The sequence below is a fragment of the Panthera tigris genome, chromosome D4 (genome assembly GCF_018350195.1).
Source record: "Panthera tigris isolate Pti1 chromosome D4, P.tigris_Pti1_mat1.1, whole genome shotgun sequence".
In the NCBI taxonomy this organism is placed as follows: domain Eukaryota; kingdom Metazoa; phylum Chordata; class Mammalia; order Carnivora; family Felidae; genus Panthera; species Panthera tigris.
Genome location: NC_056672.1, coordinates 88,299,230 through 88,318,128, shown reverse-complemented (window position 1 = coordinate 88,318,128; position 18,899 = coordinate 88,299,230). Strand labels below are relative to the sequence as shown.

General features: G+C 58.7%; 1 long non-coding RNA gene across 1 annotated transcript; it reads right to left on the bottom strand.

The window, feature by feature from the left end:
* Positions 1-8,184: 8,184 nt before the first annotated feature.
* LOC107179314 lies at positions 8,185-9,896 on the bottom strand. The gene is made up of 3 exons (XR_001509913.2): positions 9,853-9,896; positions 9,112-9,210; positions 8,185-8,443 (listed from the first exon to the last, which is right to left on the bottom strand). It is a non-coding gene; the product is annotated as an uncharacterized LOC107179314 (long non-coding RNA).
* Positions 9,897-18,899: the final 9,003 nt, after the last annotated feature.

Here is an 18,899-nt window from a genome sequence, read left to right as displayed (position 1 = left end):
CACTTGGGGTGTGGGTGTGGGTAGGGGTGGCTACTTCTGCCTGGAGTTGGAGCGTGCTTTCCAGAAGAGGTGATAAGTAAACTGAGTCATAAAGGAGGAGTAGGGGAAAGGGTAGGAGGCACAGCATGTGCAAAGTCTCAGAGGTGACTGCGTGGGGCCAGTCTGTTGTGTATTTGCAGCTCTGGGTTGGGGGATTGGTCCTGGGGGCTGAGGCCAGGTGATGTGGAGTGCGGGGCTCCGGGATGATGAGCTGGGGCTTCGTCTTGCAGAGGGTCTGCGGGAGGTGAGGGTTCATGGGGGCAGGGACTTCGTGTGCCCCCCCCCTGGTGTCCCCAGGGTCTGCACCGAGTGTAGTTCAGGGACTGTTTGGGGACGAGCAGGAGCCACACAACTGGCAAAGGCTGAACCTACAGGGACTGGGCAGGAGATGATGGTTCCTTCAGGTGGTGCCAGCTGGGTGTTCACCGACCTTGCCCAGTTCCTGGCAGCAGGACCATCCTGCCTCTGCTGGCTGTCTCAGTCGGACTCAGCTCCCGGGAGGTCCCAGGCTCCCACTTGCCTCCTGCTTTTCCAGTGTCTCCTGCCTGAGCGTCACACGCTGCTGCTCACGTTCTCCCAGGAACCACCACCAGGTGGCGACATTGGCCACACTAAGGGACTGGCCCCTCTCGCCCCCTGGCGGCCAAGAACAGGTCAGACGTAGGTCCCTGTGTGGTGGAGGGGGGGTTGGGGGGTTGGGGTGCGGGAGGATAAAGTCACTGGGTCCAGGGCGCTGGCTGTGCAAATGGGGAAACTGAGGCCCAGAGAGGGGAAGTGGTTTGCATGCATGAGCCCCATGCACAGAAGGACATAACCAGGTCTCTCCCATCCCAGGATGGGAGTCAGGGAGGGGCTCAGAGCCATAGATGCCTGGAAGCAAAGTGTGGTCCCCGAAGCGTGGGGGTGTCTGTGCACCCACAAAGTCTCAGGACAACTCCCCAAATCTGCATGGCAAAGGGACAGTGAACACCTCTGTGACATCAGGAAAGGGACCTTGAATGAGCAGAACTGTGGACATCACCATTTCGGACACTGGACAATACGAGGCGCACTGCCAACTGTCCATCAAGAGAAGGCTCGGGGTGTCACCTCCCAGCAGACTCACTCATCATGGCCCAGTAAAGGCCCTGCCACCAGGGGCCCCTGTGCACACTTGTGACTGACTAGAAACCTGGTCTTTGCAGGCCATGGAACCTAGGGGCCACGTGGCCTCAGTTTCCCCACCGCTAGAGTTTTCAGGCCCAACCCCATAACCTGCCCATGGTCCTAACCCGTTTCCTAGTGGTGGCAGCGAGCCCAGGAAGGCTCTTCAGCAGTGGAGCCAGAGAACATTTCCTTTAGGAAGATGGATAGGGTGGAACCCCGGGGGCCAGCATGGAGGTGGGAGGAGGGGCCGGAACCTGTGTGTGGCTGACGGGGGCTGGGCCTATGCTGGGGACCTAGGGAATCTCTGCAGAGGCCCGGCCTCCCGCTTGGGGCAGTGAGGAACCGTGGCAGACTTCCCTCCCTGCAGCCCACCTACCAAGGGTTAACACCTTCCAGGCAAAGAACGAAGGAGAAAACCGCTGTCCTGATTTGCTTAATGAACGTTAATTAAAAGGACAGAAGATACCAGACTCCTTCAGGACAGAGATGAAAGGCCTGTTAATTAAATCTGGGGAGATGGGGCCAGGACCCCGCTGATCCCACCTGACAGCTCCTCCTTGGAGCCCGGGATTGGGGTGCTAGCACAAAGGGAATCGTAGCCCCCTTCCCCGGCCTTGAGGCCCTGCCCTGATGGTCACTCGGGTGGGTCCTGCCCCTCTGGGGTGCCTCGTTTTCCCTACCTGGACAGCAAGAGCATTGGCCGAGGTGGTTTCCTATGACACCCCGTCTGGCTCCAAGGCTCTGTAAGTCTGTGCTCTTTGTCTGCGTGTCTGGGCCTCAGTCTTCCCTTCTGTTAAGTAGGGAGACTCTACCTGCTCAGCGGATAGGCAGACAAGGCGTGACATCAGGCTTGGGGATCTGCCCCGGGGAATTTAGTGACTGGCTATAGCTGGCCCCCGGGCCCGTGCTGCCAGGCCCAAGCCCGTCTGTCTGCACCGCAACCACCCTCCTGGGGCACCATCCCGTATCTCTCAGCAAGGAAAAGGTGGCCACCACAGAGGCTTCCTGGGGGTCGGGCCTGGGCTGAGTGCATCACATGCCCAGGTAAGCGTAAACAGGGAAACTGAGAGGCTCAGCCAGAGGCAGTCCCTTGCCCAAGTCAGTGACGGAGCCTGGATTCAAACCCCAATGTCCCTGGCTCCAGAACCTATGCTCTTTTCTCCTTGATTCTTGTTTCATTCATTAATTCATTCCTTCAGGGAGCAGCTGTGCTGGGCGCTGGGGTTGCCACGGTGCAGGCAGTGGGTGGTCCATGAACTCAGGGGGCTTCCTGCGGGATTAGGGAGGGAGACGGTGACCCAGGAAACAAACTGATGAATCAGGTAGTGACAGGTCACGGTAAGAGCCACAGAGGAAATAGATGAGGGGATGGGATGGACTCCAAAAGGGGATGAGTTTTAGTTTGGGCAGTCAGGGGAGGCTTCTCGAAGGAGGCGACAGATCGGCAGAGACCTGCAAGATGGGATGGGGGCAGGGTGGGAAGGGAGGGCTCCCACTGATGGGAGCTGACAGGGGGCCTCTCCGCTGTCAACCTCATGGAGCGTCCTTTCCCTGGAGTTAACAAGTTCCGACAGGCCGAGGGACATGGCTGGCCTCGGGTATGGCACCACTGAGTCCCCCCACTGCTGCTGTGCCCAGCTGGAGCAGGCCTGAGCCCAGAATGAGTCAGCCCTGGGAAGCCCTTCAAAGGGAGGGGGCCCAGAAGGACAAAGAATGCCCCTCTTCTGGGTGGTTTGGGGACCAGAGTCTGGGCTACAGAGGAGGCTCCCTGGACAGACATTTACTGTGTCCATGTGCCAAGCCCTGGGGACGGAATGATGGCAAAACTGTCCTTGCACTTGGGGGACCCAGATGATAAACCGGTGATCATAACCCAGAGCAGTCAGGTAAGCCCTGGGGCGGTGAGCACCCAGTCTAGAAAGGCCAGGGAAGTCTTTCTGGAGGAGATGGGGGTCAGCGGAGAGCTGGAGAGGAGATGGTCAGGAGAAAGGGACGGGGATGGGCATTCCAGGAGAGGGAACAGAAGGTGGAAGGCTCAGAGGCAGAACTGTGCAGGACTTAAGGAAGCTGTGTGGCCGGAGGTGTGAGTTTGAGAAGAGGCAAGGTGGCGTGACAGAGGTGGGAGCCGGGGGGCGGGGGTCAGGGTGCAGCACGACATGTCCTGCTGAAGAGCCCACACTTCACCTGGGGGCAGCCGGCGACTGTGGGAAGGTTTCAACAGAGATGAGACGGAGCAGGTTTTGTTCTGGAAACCCCTCCCTGGCGGCTGCAGGTAGAAGAGAGTGGGCTGCAAGGGTGGGCGCGAGCAGTCTGGAAGCTTCTGTAGGAGTCAGGGAGAGAGGGTGGCGGCCCGGACAGGAGCAGGGGCTGGGCGAGCTCTGGAGGTCCCGGAGAGGAAAACCACCAGTCGGACCGGAAGGAGGTCTCTGTCTGGGCCACCCGGGGAGGGGTGCTATCCTGAACTGGGGCACAGGCTGAGAAGCAGGTCCGGGGAGATGGGGAGGTCACTTTTAAGTACTGACAGCATCTGTCCTGGAGATCATCCAAGAGAGGTCTCCAAGAGGCCAGACGCTTCTCCCTGCTTGGCCCCTCCCTTGCTGTGTGTCCTTGGGCAAGTCCCTTCCCCTCTCTGGGCCTCAGAATTCCCACCTGTATGCTAGAAGGTGGCACAGAATGGCCACTGAGGCCTGTCTGGAGTGGCTTCCCCTCCCTAAACCTCTCCCGGGGGTCCAGGCTGCCCCCTCGCCGGCGAGAGCCTCCCCCGCTAGACCCAGCCTCTGGCCCCTGCTAGTCTGGCTCCTACTTCCTCTGGGCACACAGGGTCTAGGACAGCAACCCGTGGCCCTGGGACTCCTTGAGGAAATGCCCGTGGCCAGGTCCATGCAGGCTGGCCCTGCCACGCCCAGACCTTGCCCACACACAGCTGAAGTGTGTGAGGTGCTGTTCATGGGTGGGCCCAGCCAGGGCTCCCGGGGCCGTGGAACGCACCCCGTGGGTAAACATCCAAGCTGCCCCCAGTGTCTACCCCCACCCCGGACTAGGGGTCCCTTGAGGGTATCCCTGACTCACCCCCTGGGCAGGTGGCAGACTGGGTGCCCACGCGGTACGAATGAACGGATGATGAATGACTGGTGAATACATAAATAGTACGTGAAGAAAGGGCCCACACGCCCGCCGTCCTCTCCCGCTGGCCACGCTTCCCGGCCACGCCGGCCTCCTTCCCCAAACAGAGCGCATTCCTGCCACGGGGCTTTTGCACATGCTGTGCTTATGCCTGGAGCCCTGTTCCCGGAGATCTCGGCAGCCCTCCCTGCCCCAAGGTCCCTGTATGAAGAGGCCGTCGTCCCAGAGCTCCTGACCGTCCCCTGTGCGTCCTACCGAGGCACGCTGCGTTGTTTTGCTCCCTAACCTTCCCCACGCCGGGGGCGCCAAATCTGCACTCGCTGGTTTTCCTCTGGTCTGTCTCCTCCATCAGACTGTGAGCTCCCTGAGGGGGTGGGCTGTGCTGCCCTCCCCACCCCTGCTCAGGGCCCAGCAGGTGCCCGTGTGGGATGAATCAATGGAGACGTAGTATCCATCGGGCGCAAAGCAGCAGGAGCAGGGGCGCAGGGTGACCGGCTCCGTGCAGACGCTGGTCCTCACCGGGGGTTCCCCCTGCAGGGAAAACCCGGCCATCAGACATAATTTCATTTCAGAGCTTTTTGTGCTGAGGACAAGGAAACAGCAATTATAAGTCAGCAGCAGAACCCAGCAAGGAAGGGGAGGGCACGGGAAAGCAATACTGCCCTCCAGCTGCCCTCGGGATTCTGAATCGGTGCTGTGAACACCTCTGGGACCATGTTGGGACCCCCAGGCCTGAGTTGGACCCCGTCTGTCCCTAGGGCCTGGCACCACCCTGCAGGGGCTCCCATGGCCTTTGGGTAAAGGCGGCCCCTCAGACCTTACCTCCTCAAATCCCAGAACTCCTGCCTCATTTGGCCAGCCTCTTCCAGACACTCAGACATACTAGGTCCCCTCCTACCCCAGGACCCTTGCACCTACCAGTCTCTCCATCTGAAATGCTCTCTCCCTGATTCTTGTTCCTCCTCTTGGCCTCAGGCTCAGGATAATGTCGCTTCCTGAGGAAGCCCTCCCCGGTAACCCGCTCCTGATTTCATGTCACCTCTAATAGTCATTATCAGTCCCATGTTCTTTGTTCCCACTAGACTGCCACGCCCGGAGGGCAAGAATCGCGCAGTTTCCTGCTCTGTTCCTGACACACACCCCAGGCAGGATTCACACGAGGTGGTCAAACGCAGGTGAGCGAGCGAGCGAGCGAGGGAAGGAAATCGGGTGCAAGGAAGGAGGGAGGATGGACAGAGAGCGGGCAGGAAGTAAGGAGAAAGCCGTCTGGCTGTGAGGCCCAGGCCGTGGTTGGGCTCCTCTCCCAGCGTGCGGGCCCTTTAAGGGGGTGAAGGCCAAGGGCAGGGAAGAAGCTGGCGGGCCCATGACGGGGAAGTGATCGACTCCTGCGCCTCTGCCTTCACGTGGCTTTATTTTGAAAACGTGAACTTTACAAATGTCAGGGAAAGGTGGGATTCTCAGCCGGGGACCCGGAGAAGCCGATTAGCATTCCCCGTGCCAGCGCTAATGGGGCCGTGCATAGGCTGCGGGAAATTTATGCCGCCTGCCGGGGCCGATGCTGAGGCCAAGGCAGGAGAGTCTAACACATAAAACGGCAAGGCTGTCAAATCTATGTGTCCCCCAGGAGGACACGGGGCCACCGTGGGGACGCCCGGAGGACGGGAGGCGGGAGGAGTATCCCCCGCAGGTGGTGGAGGCCACGGGGGGGGGGGGGGCGGGTGGGGTGAGGGGACCCCCCTGTGTGCTGCACCCTGGGAGGGGTGACCCCTCATCCTCCCTCCATCAGGCCGGGCCCTATCCCTGCCCACCGGGCGACCAAATCGTGCTGATTCCTCCTCACGGGGCCCTGCTGGGGGCGGGGGGCATGCTTCCGATGAAGAGACAGACGGTCAGGGAAGCAGAGTCACTCAGCTGGGCGGGTCAGGCCGGTTCTCTCTGACTGTTAGCGGCCTCCTCGCCCTGCCCTCCCCCACCTTCCCCAGTTTCCAAGACAAACCTCGTTTAGGACGGTCCCCACCATCAGCGCCCAATTAGAGTCCCCTCCGAGCGAGCGCGTGGAGGGAGTTCTGCATGGGCCTCGGAGCACTAAACACACCCTTCCCTCTGCTGGAACACCCTTCCCCACCACACCTGCTCCACGGTTTACTGCTGTCTGTGCCCACCCCGCGGCAGGGGAATTTGGGTCTTCAGCGAAGAGAATTCTTTGCAAATCCCCTTTCGGGCACTGCGGGGTCTTGGGGATGTGTTGGGAGCTGTCAGGCTTCCATCTGGATCTGTGTGTGTGTGTGTGTGTGTGTGTGTGTGTGTAGGAGGGACAGTGCCCGGATCTGACAGGGGAGGGAGGCCCCGGGAGCCCCGGGCCACGGCAGGGCTGTCACAGGCCCCACAGCCTGGCTGGGCTGGGGCCAAGCAGGGCTCAGAGCCCACTCTGGGACCGGGAGACACAGAAGGTGAGGGCAGTTGAGGGGTTGGCAGGTTCGGGGCCTCTGGCCCCTCGGGGACAGTCCCTGAGGGGCTCAGGAAGATGCTTTACAGATCACTCCAATCATGGGTGCAGGAGTCCATATGAGACGAAGGCCCCAGAGCAGCCAGGGAGGGGAGACTTGAGGCTGGTCCCCAAGGCTGTCCAGCTGTGTCCTCCCGCGGGCCGTGTCCTGTCCCTCAGAAGAGGCGGGGGCCTGGGACAGTGCCGGGGACCAGTGATGACCCCGGGCCCCAGCCACTGAGTGCTTCTGTCACCCCCAGAACGGGGCCTTGCTGAGGGCAGGGACGCGGTCTGCCAGTTCCCGAGACTCGTCACACCCTAAGTGCCGGGTCAGTGCTGCGTATGGAGTGCATGCCCAGCCCTGTGCCCTGAGCCGTGCACAGGGTCTCCTCCACGTTCGAAGCCACCCCTGCTCTCAGATGAGGCGGCCAGGCTCGGGGACGGGGGACCTGCCCGGGCTCCCAGGGCTCAGAGGTGTGAGCGCTTCGTTCCGAAGACGTGGTTGGACTCCAGAGCGGAAGCACGGCTCGGCCGTTGGCTTGGGGTTCCCGTGGGAGGGCCAGGCAGGGGGCACATGTCACGAGTCGGCCGTGTTCTCCACACTCAGAAGAGCTAGCGGGGACCGGGCCTCCGGGGTCCCTGCGAGCCAGCGGCCAGAGGCTCGGGCTTGGGTCCTGAGTGGGGACTCCGTGGCCTGGTGACAGACAGAGGCCAGGCAGGGAAGCCTGCCAGCGGAGGCCCCTAAATAACGGGGAGTGACCAGCATGTCTGCTCCCTGTCCCAGTCGGGGGACAGGCTCTGCCTTCATAACGCGTGATCGATGGGCCTAATATGGGACTGGAGACGGCGGGCTGGCAGCCCCGGCCCGGCCCGCCGGCTGCCATTTGCCCATATATTTATTTATTTATGCATTCTCCTCCGTGGCAAAAGCCCAAAGACAATAAAAGAAATTGAATTGCATATCAGATGGGACATCAGAGGGAGATACGGCCATAAATCGCGTCGTATTTATTCCATAAATATCAGCGCCTCCCGAATAGCCAGTGCCCGTTATGAAGTTATAATCAGGAATCTGGTCCCACGACGCTCACCACGGGCTCCTCCCCCACTAGACAAACAGGCTGGGTCCCCAAAATAAATAACGGCTTCCTCCGGCCACCTGCCCCCCACCGAGGCAGGCATCTGCGTGCCCGGACGCTGCCTCCGCCCCAAGCAAGGAGCAGAGTCTACAGGAAAGGGCAGGAGGAGGCTGGCTCTGCAGTGTGCCCAGGCCCCGGGGGGTGGGAGGGGGAGAGTTAGCTTCTCCAGGCCCTCTCCCCCCCTCCCCCTGCCCACCTGCCCCGCTAACCCCTGATCGGAGCCGTCCCTCCCTCCTCTCTGTCTATGCCGGTTTTCTGCCAAGGTATCCTTTCCATTCAGTAAAATGCACACGGTAAGCGTGCGGCTTGATGAATCCACGCACGTCTTCCTTAGCGCTACGTCCCCGTCGCGGGCACCCCTGCAACGGAAGCTGCACTTCTGTCCCCTCGGGTCATCTCGCAGGTTCTGGAATTTCGGCAGCCTGCAGTCGCGTCGCTTGTGTTCTCTCGTGTCTGTTTTCTCGCGGGTCCTGTGTCAACTTCGCCTCCATCCTGGGACCCAGATCAGCGCCTGGCATAGGACGGAGACTCAGCCAGTGTGGGTGGAACAACTGAAAGGAGTCAGCGGCGGGTAACGTGGCATTTTGACCTGACTCTTTTTAAAGGTGGAGGTGAAATTGACACAGCACAAAATTAACCATTTTAAAAGTGCGCAACCTGGCGGCGTGTGGCGCATCCGCGCTGCTGAGCAGCCACCGTCCCCGTCTTGTTCCAAACGACAGCCTTTCGGACGTGGCCTCATCAGCCTGTGACGTGGTCTCACTTTCTCTCTTTAGCAACCGATGTGTCTCTGAGGTCCTCTCCGGCTCCCTCCCGGCCCCGGGTCTTCGTGTGCCCTTGAACTTCTCTTCTCCGGTGTTTACGGATGGTCCAAATATCCCACCTTGAAGGTTGGCTGATGTGCCCAGCGCCCTTCCCGGGGAGGGAAGCGTCTGGTGGGGCTCCCCCTCCCCGCCCCCTGCTGGCCGCTCTGCCTGGGTCCTCAGGTCCCCTGGGCAAACTTCGGCTCTGCCCGTCTCCCCCGTGCCCCTGGCCTCCCTCATCAGCCTGCAAGAATCTTTCCTTTCCTTTCCTTTGGCTAATAACTGGGGCAGGGGAGGAGGACCCAATTTATTCCACAGCAAATAAAGAGCTGCCATGATAAAGTTGGGGGGAGAAAGTTGAAAGGAGGAAAAATACCTTGGGTAATGACATCTCCTGCGTCTTTATATTCGGAAACGGATCGTTCTGGACGCGGGCAGAAGGCCTGATTTAATATCCTCATGGAAAATACTGCACCTGATCCAATTACCACGGGAATTTTGATACAGTCAGCAGTCAAGATGAAACGTTCAGAGGCGCTCGCGGCAGGAGGAAACACAGAGACCGAATTACCCCGACTCCTCTGGGGGCATATAAGCGGTTCGGGTCACGGTAAGGGCACCTCGGGCCAGGCTGGGGGGCTCGACTGAGGCCAGCGTGCTGCCGTGGGCCCCCGTGGCCACGCTGGTCAGTCCCTTGGCAATCTGTCACGTTGCCTTCTAGCCAGCGGGAGCCCTTGGGTTGGAATCCCGGCGTGGCAGGCGAGGGTCCACGCGGAGAGGTGTCCCCACGCACCCTTGCCAAACCCTGACCAGGCTGCTGCCTGAAAACCCCTCCGTGTGTCCTCCTGGCCCAGTCTCCAGGCCACCAGGCTGGCTCTGGCTCAGCCACCTGTCAGTTCTCCCTATTACGTGTACTCCGAGCCCTTGCCCTTTGCTGCACAACATTGGCCGTGACTATAATCCAGAAACATCCGAGCTCTGCCTATTGAACATCCGTCTCCCCCCGCTGGATTTGGGCTGCACAAACATACAGGTGCCAGAGGCTGCTGCGTCTGTCCTGTGCTGGCCACGCAGCCTTGGGGAAGGTTCTAGACTCCCTGAGCCTCAGTGGACTGACCTGCACACATCCCGGAGGGGGCAGGAGGATCCGGCAAGATGCTGACGAGGAGGAATGTGATAAGGAGCGAAGGTTCTACAGCCAGGTTCTTCGGGGGCCATGACCCTGCTGTGCCACTCACCAGCTCCACGACTCGGTTGCCTCATCTGTGAAATGGGTCATCATGGCAATTACACCGGTTAATATCTATCTAATGAGCTCCATAGCAGGGTTACCATGTTGAGTTCCCCACCCCTTCCTGGATTTTGGTGGAGCTCCATGTATCTTTCCCCCCCTTGAATGGGGCGGCGACTAAAAGCCCTGGGGTGTCCCCACCATCGCAGAGCTGTGGGGCAGGGCCTGGATCAAGGCACCAAGTGTTTCCCACCAGAGTCAGACATTAGCCCATTCACCACTAACCCGTGATTACAGCCGGGTCTGTTACCTCTGGAACCCACCTCGTAGGAAGGGACACAGCAGACCAGGTACACAGGAGGACGTGCTTGTTTGTTTATTTATTTAAAGCTTAGTTATCTTGAGAGAGAGAAAGAGAGAGCACGCACAAGCTGGGGAGGGGCAGAGAAGAGAGGGAATCCCAAGCAGGCTCCACACCGTCAGTGCAGAGCCCGATGTGGGGCTCGAACCCACAAACTGTGAGATGATGACCTGAGCCGAGATCAAGAGTCGGACGCCTAAGTGACTATGCCACCCAGGCGCCCCTGTTTTTTTTTAATATTTATTTATTGGGTGGGGGGGGGCTGTGGAGGAGCAGAGAGAGACAGTTTACGTACTAAACTGTGAGACGCTGACCTAAATCTACGTAGGATGCTTAACCGACTGAGCCACCCGGGCGCCCAAGGAGGAACATAACCTCCTGAGTGAATCAACAACCTGGGTGGGCTTTTGTGCACCGAAAAGATTACCCAGACAATGACTTTGATTTTAAACATTAACATGTGATTCATGAACGTTACACATTCAAAAATGCACCTCTTTCTTGAGCTTTTAAGCTCACTTTACATACTTACTATTCTATTTCTATTTACATATTTATAAACTTAGCACATTTGAACAATCCTTTGTAAGGGCCCTTTGATTACTGTTTGGTCCCATTTATAAAACTAGTTAATCAAGCGCCTTTAAACATTTTAAGCTGCATGAAGAAGTTGAACGTGTTCCATTTCTTTTTTGGTATATTCAGTGGTCTGAGAACCCAGCCTCTCTGCAGACGGAAGCATATGGTTCATACGCTGCATTTATAAACGCTGTTAACATCGAGCACTGTTTCTGAACTTCCCCAAAGCACAACGTAAAACCCCAATTCTATTTATCGTTTATCTTTTTTAATGTTTGTTTGTTTTTGAAGGAGAGAAAGAGAGAGAGAGACAGAGTGTGAGCGGGGGAGGGGCAGAAAAGAGAGGGAGACACAGAATCCGAAGCAGGCTCCAGGCTCTGAGCGGTCAGCACAGAGCCCGACGGGGGGCTCGAGCTCATGAGCCGCGAGATCACGACCCGAGCCGAAGTCAGACGCTTAATGAGCCACCCAGGTGCCCCTAAGACCCCACTTCTAAATCAAGCGCTCACTTCCATATTTTATTTTTTTATTATTTTATTTTATTTTATTTTATTTTTATTTTTATTTTTTTTTCACTTCCATATTTTAAATTTAAATCACAAGGCTGGGCTAGTATCTTAATCAGCAAGATAGTCTTGAAACTTAGAAACGCTCACACCTGTGCACCCTCAAGATGAAGATATTATCGTTACCGTTTTGATTCTCTTAAATGTGTCTATTCTTTTTTTTTTTAACCTTATTTACTTATTTTGAGAGAGAGAGAGAGAGCACGAGCAGGGGAGGGGCAGAGACAGGGAGAGAGAGAATCCCAAGCAGGCTTCATGCTTTCAGCGCGGAGCCCAACGCGGGGCTTGAACCCACAAACCACAAGATCACGACCCAAGCCGAAATCAAGAGTCGGACGCCTAACCGGCTGAGCCACCCAGGCGCCCCTTAAATATGTCCATTCTTGATTCTAAGCCTTCTTGAGGTTGAACGATACTAGCCTGGCACGGGCACGATTTTGCTGCACCTAGAGATTTGAGGATTGCGTTCTCAGCTGGCTGAGTGTTTTAAGGACCCGCTGGCCTGGCTGGGGCGCCCACCTGCCCAGCCTCCACCTCCCGGGGCCTGGGCCCAGTGCTGGCCTCCCGGGGGCCCCTGGCTGGCCAGGGTGAGCCCCTCAGCCCTCATTCTTCTCTCTGCTCACGCCCCCCACGCCCCAGTTGATTGGATTCCGCTAATCGGTTTACTGATTCATTCTCCCCTGAACACTTCATATTCCTCCTCTCAGTTAGGACCTCCGCCATGGAGGACGCTTAATGACAGATGATTGGATTCTGTGTGCCTCCCAGGGCTTTTGTCACACTTCTGAGGTCACCGCAAGGACGGGGGGGGGGGGGGGGGTGGGGGTGGAGGCTTGGCCGCTACCCAGGAGGAAGTGGCCGCGAGGAGCTTGGCTGCAGGACCACGCGGCCACCTCAGTCTCTCCACCTTTGCCAGTCGATGTCCGCGTGTCCTGGGCCGCCAGAAGCCACGGAACACTGGGACAGCTGGAAGGAGGGTGGGGAAGGCCTGGGGCCTCGAATCACCCCAGCCTGGACTGCGGGGCAGTTGGCTGCTGGCTCTCTGCACCTCACCTGTGAAGCAAACCGCAGACAAGTGGGTCTTAGAGCTTCCTCCTGGGCAGGGTGGCTGTGAGCACTGAGAAGGGCCTGGTAGCCAGTGAGCCCCAACCAAATGTCAGTCCCTTCCGGGCGGCAGCTGCATCCGGAGCTCCACCCAGGAGAGGCTGGGACGCGGCAGGAAACACCTGCTGGTGGGAGGGGCTGCCCGCAAGAGTGCGCGCTCCTCCTTCTCAACGACCTGGTCAGCACTGGGGCTCAGAGAGGTTAAGTAACTTGCCCACAGTCACACAGCTTAGAAAAGGTGGAGCTGGGGGTTGCCCTCAGGCCAGTCTGAACCCTCCGTCCCTTCGTCTTGGCCCCGGTGCTGTCCCCCTCCCTGTGGCTGTGGGCCCCCAAATCCCGGCTTGGGCCGGACGAGACGGAAGCAGCAGGAGGAGGCAGCCGTGACTGAGCTGTTTACACAGCGGAGAGGATTCCCTTCCATCTCCCATCACTCCCCCTTCAATGATCTCACCACCAGGAACCCGAGAGAATCGGAGCCACTGTGAAGGAGGCATCTCTCAGATGAAAGCTGCAGCCGGCATCCCTGCGACGGGGGCACCTGCTGGCCCCTCGGCCCCTCTCGGGGCGGCTCCCTGGGGAGGCTGGGGGCTGCGGGAAGGGCAAGGTGGATAGGGGTCTCCTTCTAGCCTCCCCTCCCTCCCCTCCAGCACCAGCCATGGCCTGGGAAGGTTGTCTTGGTAACTCGGGCTGAATTCCTGCTTACCATCTTGCTGGGATTTCTCTCCCTGTGATGAAAGGCTCGTGGAGAGGAGGAGAGGCAGAGCCAGCCCAGCACCCTCCTTCCGGGGCGCTGCTGACTTCATAAGAGATGCTGCTTTTCTGCAGGAAGCCTCAACCGCAGGCTCATGATGTGCGGGGCGGGGTGGGGGGCAGGGGCGAGGGTCTTCCTGAAGCCCGGACCCCCACAGGGAAAGTCCTCAGGTCCCAAACACCCTCCCGGGCTGGAAAACCCCAGGGCGAGCCTGTGGCTCTGGGGACAGTGGAGGCGGGAGGCTCTTAAGAGGGGGCACAGCAGCCCAGTGGTTTGCACAGCGCTGGATGGGCTGGGGCCCCTCTGCTCACAGGCTGGATGGCCTTTCCTGCCGGGTGCCAGGGACGTGATGGCTCCCTGGGGCAGCCCCAGCCACATGGGCCGGTGACACCATTGCCAGGATGCTGTGGGATGACCGTAAGCCAGCCTGACTGAGATGTCCACCCCAAGAACCACGGGAGGCAGGAAGCTGACCAGCTTCCTTTGTCTCTCTCTCTCTCTCTCTCTCTCTCTCTCTCTCTCTCTTTTTAACCAGCTTGCAGCATTGCAAAATCATCCGCCTTGGACTCAGAAGGAGCTCCAGACAGGCGGTGCCTGGGTGGCTCCGTTGGTCGAGCGTCCGACTTCGGCTCAGGTCATGATCTCGAGGTTCATGAGTTCAAGCCCCGCGTCGGGCTCTGCGCTGACAGCTCGGAGCCTGGAGCCTGCTTCGGACTGACGTGCCCTGCTATCAAGGAAGAGCATGCCCCACCCCCACCCCCGCCCCGATCTTTACATATGTGGCCATGCGAGCCCAGGGAGGTGACACGACTTGTCCTGGGCTGCCCAGCCACTTGGGTCTTCTCTAGCAGAGGTGGTGGCTCAGCACGGGGGTGAGAGTCTAGGTTGTCCCCACCCGTGGCTCTTTCCTCTGCCAGCTCATCAGCTCCGGCCTCTGTTCGAAGAGACCCTCGCATCCCCCCATAGTGAGGATGGCCTCACAGGCAAACATCCACACTCTAACCAGAGCCCACGTGGCCTAAGCTGTGCCTCCGGGAAGTGACCGTGTCAGAGGCCAAACCCCGTCTTGTAACTGACCATCCCCTGAGACACGAACCCATGACCCGAGTGTCAAGGCGGCTGTATTATAAGCACAGAGCTGAGGATGAGAATTTCTCTGATGGGAAGGGGATGGGGGGATGGGGTCGGGGAGGGGTGGGCACTGTAGACATTTTCTAAAGCTGCTTCCTCCTTGCCATGGTGCAGGAGACTGGGGATGTCCCCCAGGGCCGGGGGAGGGGGGCGCGGGCAATGCTTCATTCCTCAGTAACGTTGCTGACCACATTGCTAGGTGTTCCCCACTAATCAGAAGAGACTTTATTTAGTGAGCGCTTGCTGTGTACCAGGCCGTCCCTATGCTAGCTGCACGTTGTGGGGAAAGTTATGTCCATTTTACAGATGAGGTAAGTGAGGCTCAGACAGGCAGAGTCACTTGCTGTCTTCGGTGGTTCTTCCCAGGGCGGGCCCGTGTCGAGGATGTCAGGGCAAGTGATTTTATGAAGGAAGTGCTCCCAGGAGAAGCCAGTCAGGAATGGAGAAAGAGGACAGAGGAAGGATTAGAAGGCCAACAAGAGCTCCGCTGAGGTCCCAGGCTCAGCCTGATCCCGTGAAGCATAGATGATACCCTGGTGCTGGTCCCATCCCAAGACCGGGAGAGGAGCTTTCATACCTGCCCGCCAGCCAATGGCTGTAGATGGACGACGGGGTCCAGGAAAGGGGACTCAGGGACACCGAAGTCTCTACCCTATTTGCTCTAAGTCATGTATCTGGCAGACGACAGAGCCAGGATTCAAACCAAGCCCTGTCCCCACCTGGGGTTCTTTTTTTTTTTCCCCCTTAAGTTTATTTATTTTGAGGAGGAGAGGGGCAGAGAGCAAGACAGAATCCCAAGCAGGCTCCGTGCTGTCCGTGGTGCCGGATGCACGGCTCAGTCACGCGAACCATGAGATCATGACCCGAGCTGAAATCAACAGCCAGATGCTTAACCAACGGGGCCATCCAGGCGCCCCCAGGCCCTGGGTTCTTAACTACCGCCCCACAGGCCTCACCTCTTCTTAAGTTGATGCTTTGGCTTCACCGGGAGGCCGGCTCCCCCTCTCTTTCCTGCTGTCTCCAGGAAGCCAAGAGGCCATGGTGCAGAAGTGACACGAGCATATAATCGCACGCTTTTATTACACCGCGTTATCTACCGTGCTCTATCACATGGCCTCACCACAGAAAATACGGCACAGGGTCTCATGTATTATTTATACAAGGAGACTCTTGGTGGGAGTGCAGGGGGCGGGCAGCCTTGGATAATACGCAGATGGCTGGGCACACTGGGAAAATCCCCCGTGCTCAGAGGAACAATTAGACACTCCTGACTTAGGGCCCCTCTCCTCGCCTGGCAAAGCAAACAAGCAGACAAATGAGTTGATTTAAAGAAAATGACTCTGTAAATGAGGTTACGGTTGGTGCAGGGATATGGCAGGAGGAGGGAGGTGCTGGATAAGGTGTGTGAGCCGGGAGCACAGGGGGCGGAGCTGGGCACCGGCTCCACCCATCAGCCTCGCCATCCCGTCCCCACCCCCAGCCCCTCCCCCCGCCCCGGCAACCCCCACAGTGCTCTAGGGAGTGAGATCCCCGCCCCCTCCAGTTAGACGTGGGCACGTGACCCTTTCTGGCCAATGAAATCCAGAAGGGCCGAATGTGGGCCCCTCCCAGGCCAGGACATTTAAGTGCAGGTGTGGGACCCTCCAGGCGGTCCCCCGACAGACGGCTGTCGGAAGCCTGAGGGGTGTGAGTGAGGCACAAAGCTTGGCACTGGGGACCCACCGAGAGTCTGGGCTTGTCGCCGGCCCGTTGTGCTCATAGAGCAATTTTACAGCTAAGCAAACAGCTCAAGGGCATGAGGGAACTTGCCCAAGGTCACACTGCCTGGGAGTGGGACAGCTAGGGCTGCGATCCAGTCTGCCTCCACCAGCCCTCAGTGGCTCCCTTCTGTCTCCAGGGACAACTGATTTTTTTCAAAAGACCGTTCTGTGAGTAGGTCCTGTCCAGCCACATTCCAAGCGTTTCTCAAGCCTCCATCCACTCTGCCTAGACCTCTGGGCTTTGGGGTGGCCGCCCTGGTCTTTCCCTGGGCTCCTCCTCCCCCCCGCCCCTTGCAAATCCGCTCTCCACTCAGGAACCAGGTCACCTCTCCAGACACGCGTCTCCTTGCGCCACGCACCGTTCAAAGCCCATCGCAGGCTCCCCGGTGCCCCAAAGACAAGGCCTGCGTGCCACAGGCCTCTGGTGACTTCCGTACCTCACTACACCACTCTCCATTTGGGCTGTGCCCCAGCCACACCTGCTTCCTTCAGTCTCTCTGAACACCCCACTCCTACTGCACGGGCTTCACACAGGCTGTTCCCACCACTTAGAACGCTTGTCCCTGCAATCTTAGCCTGGCTCGCTCCCACGAGGGAGGCTCTGGAGCCCAGGGGTGGAACCCAGAAACCGTGTGCACGCATGTGCATGCCTATGTGTGTGTGTGTGCGCGCGCACGGGTGCCTGTGTAAACTCCACCTTCCCTCACACCTCTGCCCGGATGCCCTCCTGCATCAGCCACGCTGTATTTGCTTGTCCACTGTCCTCCCCTACGGGGACATAGGCTCCCTACAGCTGGAGGTTTTGCCTTGTTACCGTGTACTTTGAGTCTAGCCCAGTGCCCGGCACAAAGAAGGCATTTAGTAAATAGTCACTGGTTGAATGAAGGAAGGAATGAATGCCTTGCATTGGTGGACTCCATGAGCGGCCACAAGTCTATGAAGATATATTTGATTTCTCTACCCGTCCCAGTTGGGACACAGACCCAGCCACCCCCTGTCCTGGGGTCCGCACCCGCACCCAGGCCGAGACCCACCCTCTGTGGACAAGCCACCGCCCTTGAGAGTCTAACACCGTTGTGAACTCCTCCTTCCCATCTCCAGGCCTGGCTGCACCTGTTGTCTTGTGCTCCGGGTCCGCGCTCTTTGAGGGTCGTGTGCAGAATCCCTTGCCCCCTTCCAGGAGGCAGGCCTAGAGCCCGTGAGCCCGTGCCCCACGCTGGTTGTGGGTGGTAAAGACCTTGGGCTTCGGGGCCAGAGAGACCTCCCTGCCAGTTACTTTCTCCGGCCGTGGACCTTGGACAAGTCCCTGGACGGCTTGCCGGAGGCCTCAGCCATCTCCCTTGTCAATGGGTGTAAAACAGCACCTTCTTCCAAGGCCTGTCATGGCGATGTGGGGAGCTGACGTTCAGGTATGACCTCAGCCACCCAGTCCTGCCCTTTGGACCTGCAACCCCCCGGCAGGGGGGCTGCCGACAACAAGAGATTCACAGGGTATGAGAGACGGGTCAGCCCTCCACAGACACTTTCTCTCCCACAGAATCAGCCAGAACCAGAGGAGCCTTGCTAATGGAGAGTTTCCTGTCTGTAAGAGACGACTCACCTGTCAGCATTCTGGAGGAGGATGTACCTGTCAAAGGTGTATCACCAGCATCACTTGAGAATGCTGTCACCCGAGGTGGCCCCACCTCGGGAGAAGTGGCTGACGTCTCACCGGGCCGGCAGCTGTCTGGTGCGGGGCTGTGGGGTATGAACGATGGCATTTGGGGTGATTACCCGAGGGGACACGGGACGAGCCTTCTCCCTGTGCCCAGGGAGCGTTTCTAGACCTTCACCGCCACTTTTTTTTTTTTTAATGTTTATTCATTCTTGAGAGACAGAGAGAGACAGCATGAACGCGGGAGGGTCAGAGAGAGGGAGACACAGAATCCGAAGCAGGCTCCAGGCTCCCAGCTGTCAGCACAGAGCCCGACGCGGGGCTCGAACCCACGAACCGTGAGATCATGACCTGCGCTGAAGTCGGACGCTCCACCGACTGAGCCCCCCCAGGTGCCCCTCACCGCCACTTTTTATATTAAAGTCCTTGCCACGCTTCCGAACCTCTGGTTCTCTTGCCATCATCAGCTACGGATGAGCAGAAGTGCCTGGAGGTGGGACAGGAGTGAACGTGGCTGTGTTTAAATGGCGCCTGGGGGGCTCAGTCGGTTGAGCGTCTGACTCTTGGTTTCTGCTCAGGTCACGATCCCAGGCGTGTGAGTTCAAGCCCCGCGTCGGGCTCTGCGCTGACATCATGGAGCCTGCTTGGGATTCTCTCTCCCTCTCTCTCTGCCCCTCCCACTCTCTCTCTCTCTCAAAATAAATAAACGTAAACAAGAGAAAATAGGCTACTTGGGAAATGGAGGCTGGTGGGGACGGGGAGCTTGCTTGGGGGTGGGTAACTATGCTTTTGCCCACTGCCCCCATCCTGCCTTGGACCCGATGCTCTGATGCCTCAGTTTACCCCCTGGGTGCCCACACGACTAGATTAGTCTTCTTCCCGGGCATGCCGTGAGGGGGTTCGGACCTGGGCGAATGGCACAGGCCCCTGGCCATGGTTGGTGGGACCGTCCAGTCGCCCTGCACACCACTTCCTCCATCAGTGACACTTCCCAGCTGGAGGGTTGGAATCGCTTTGCCCGATGCTG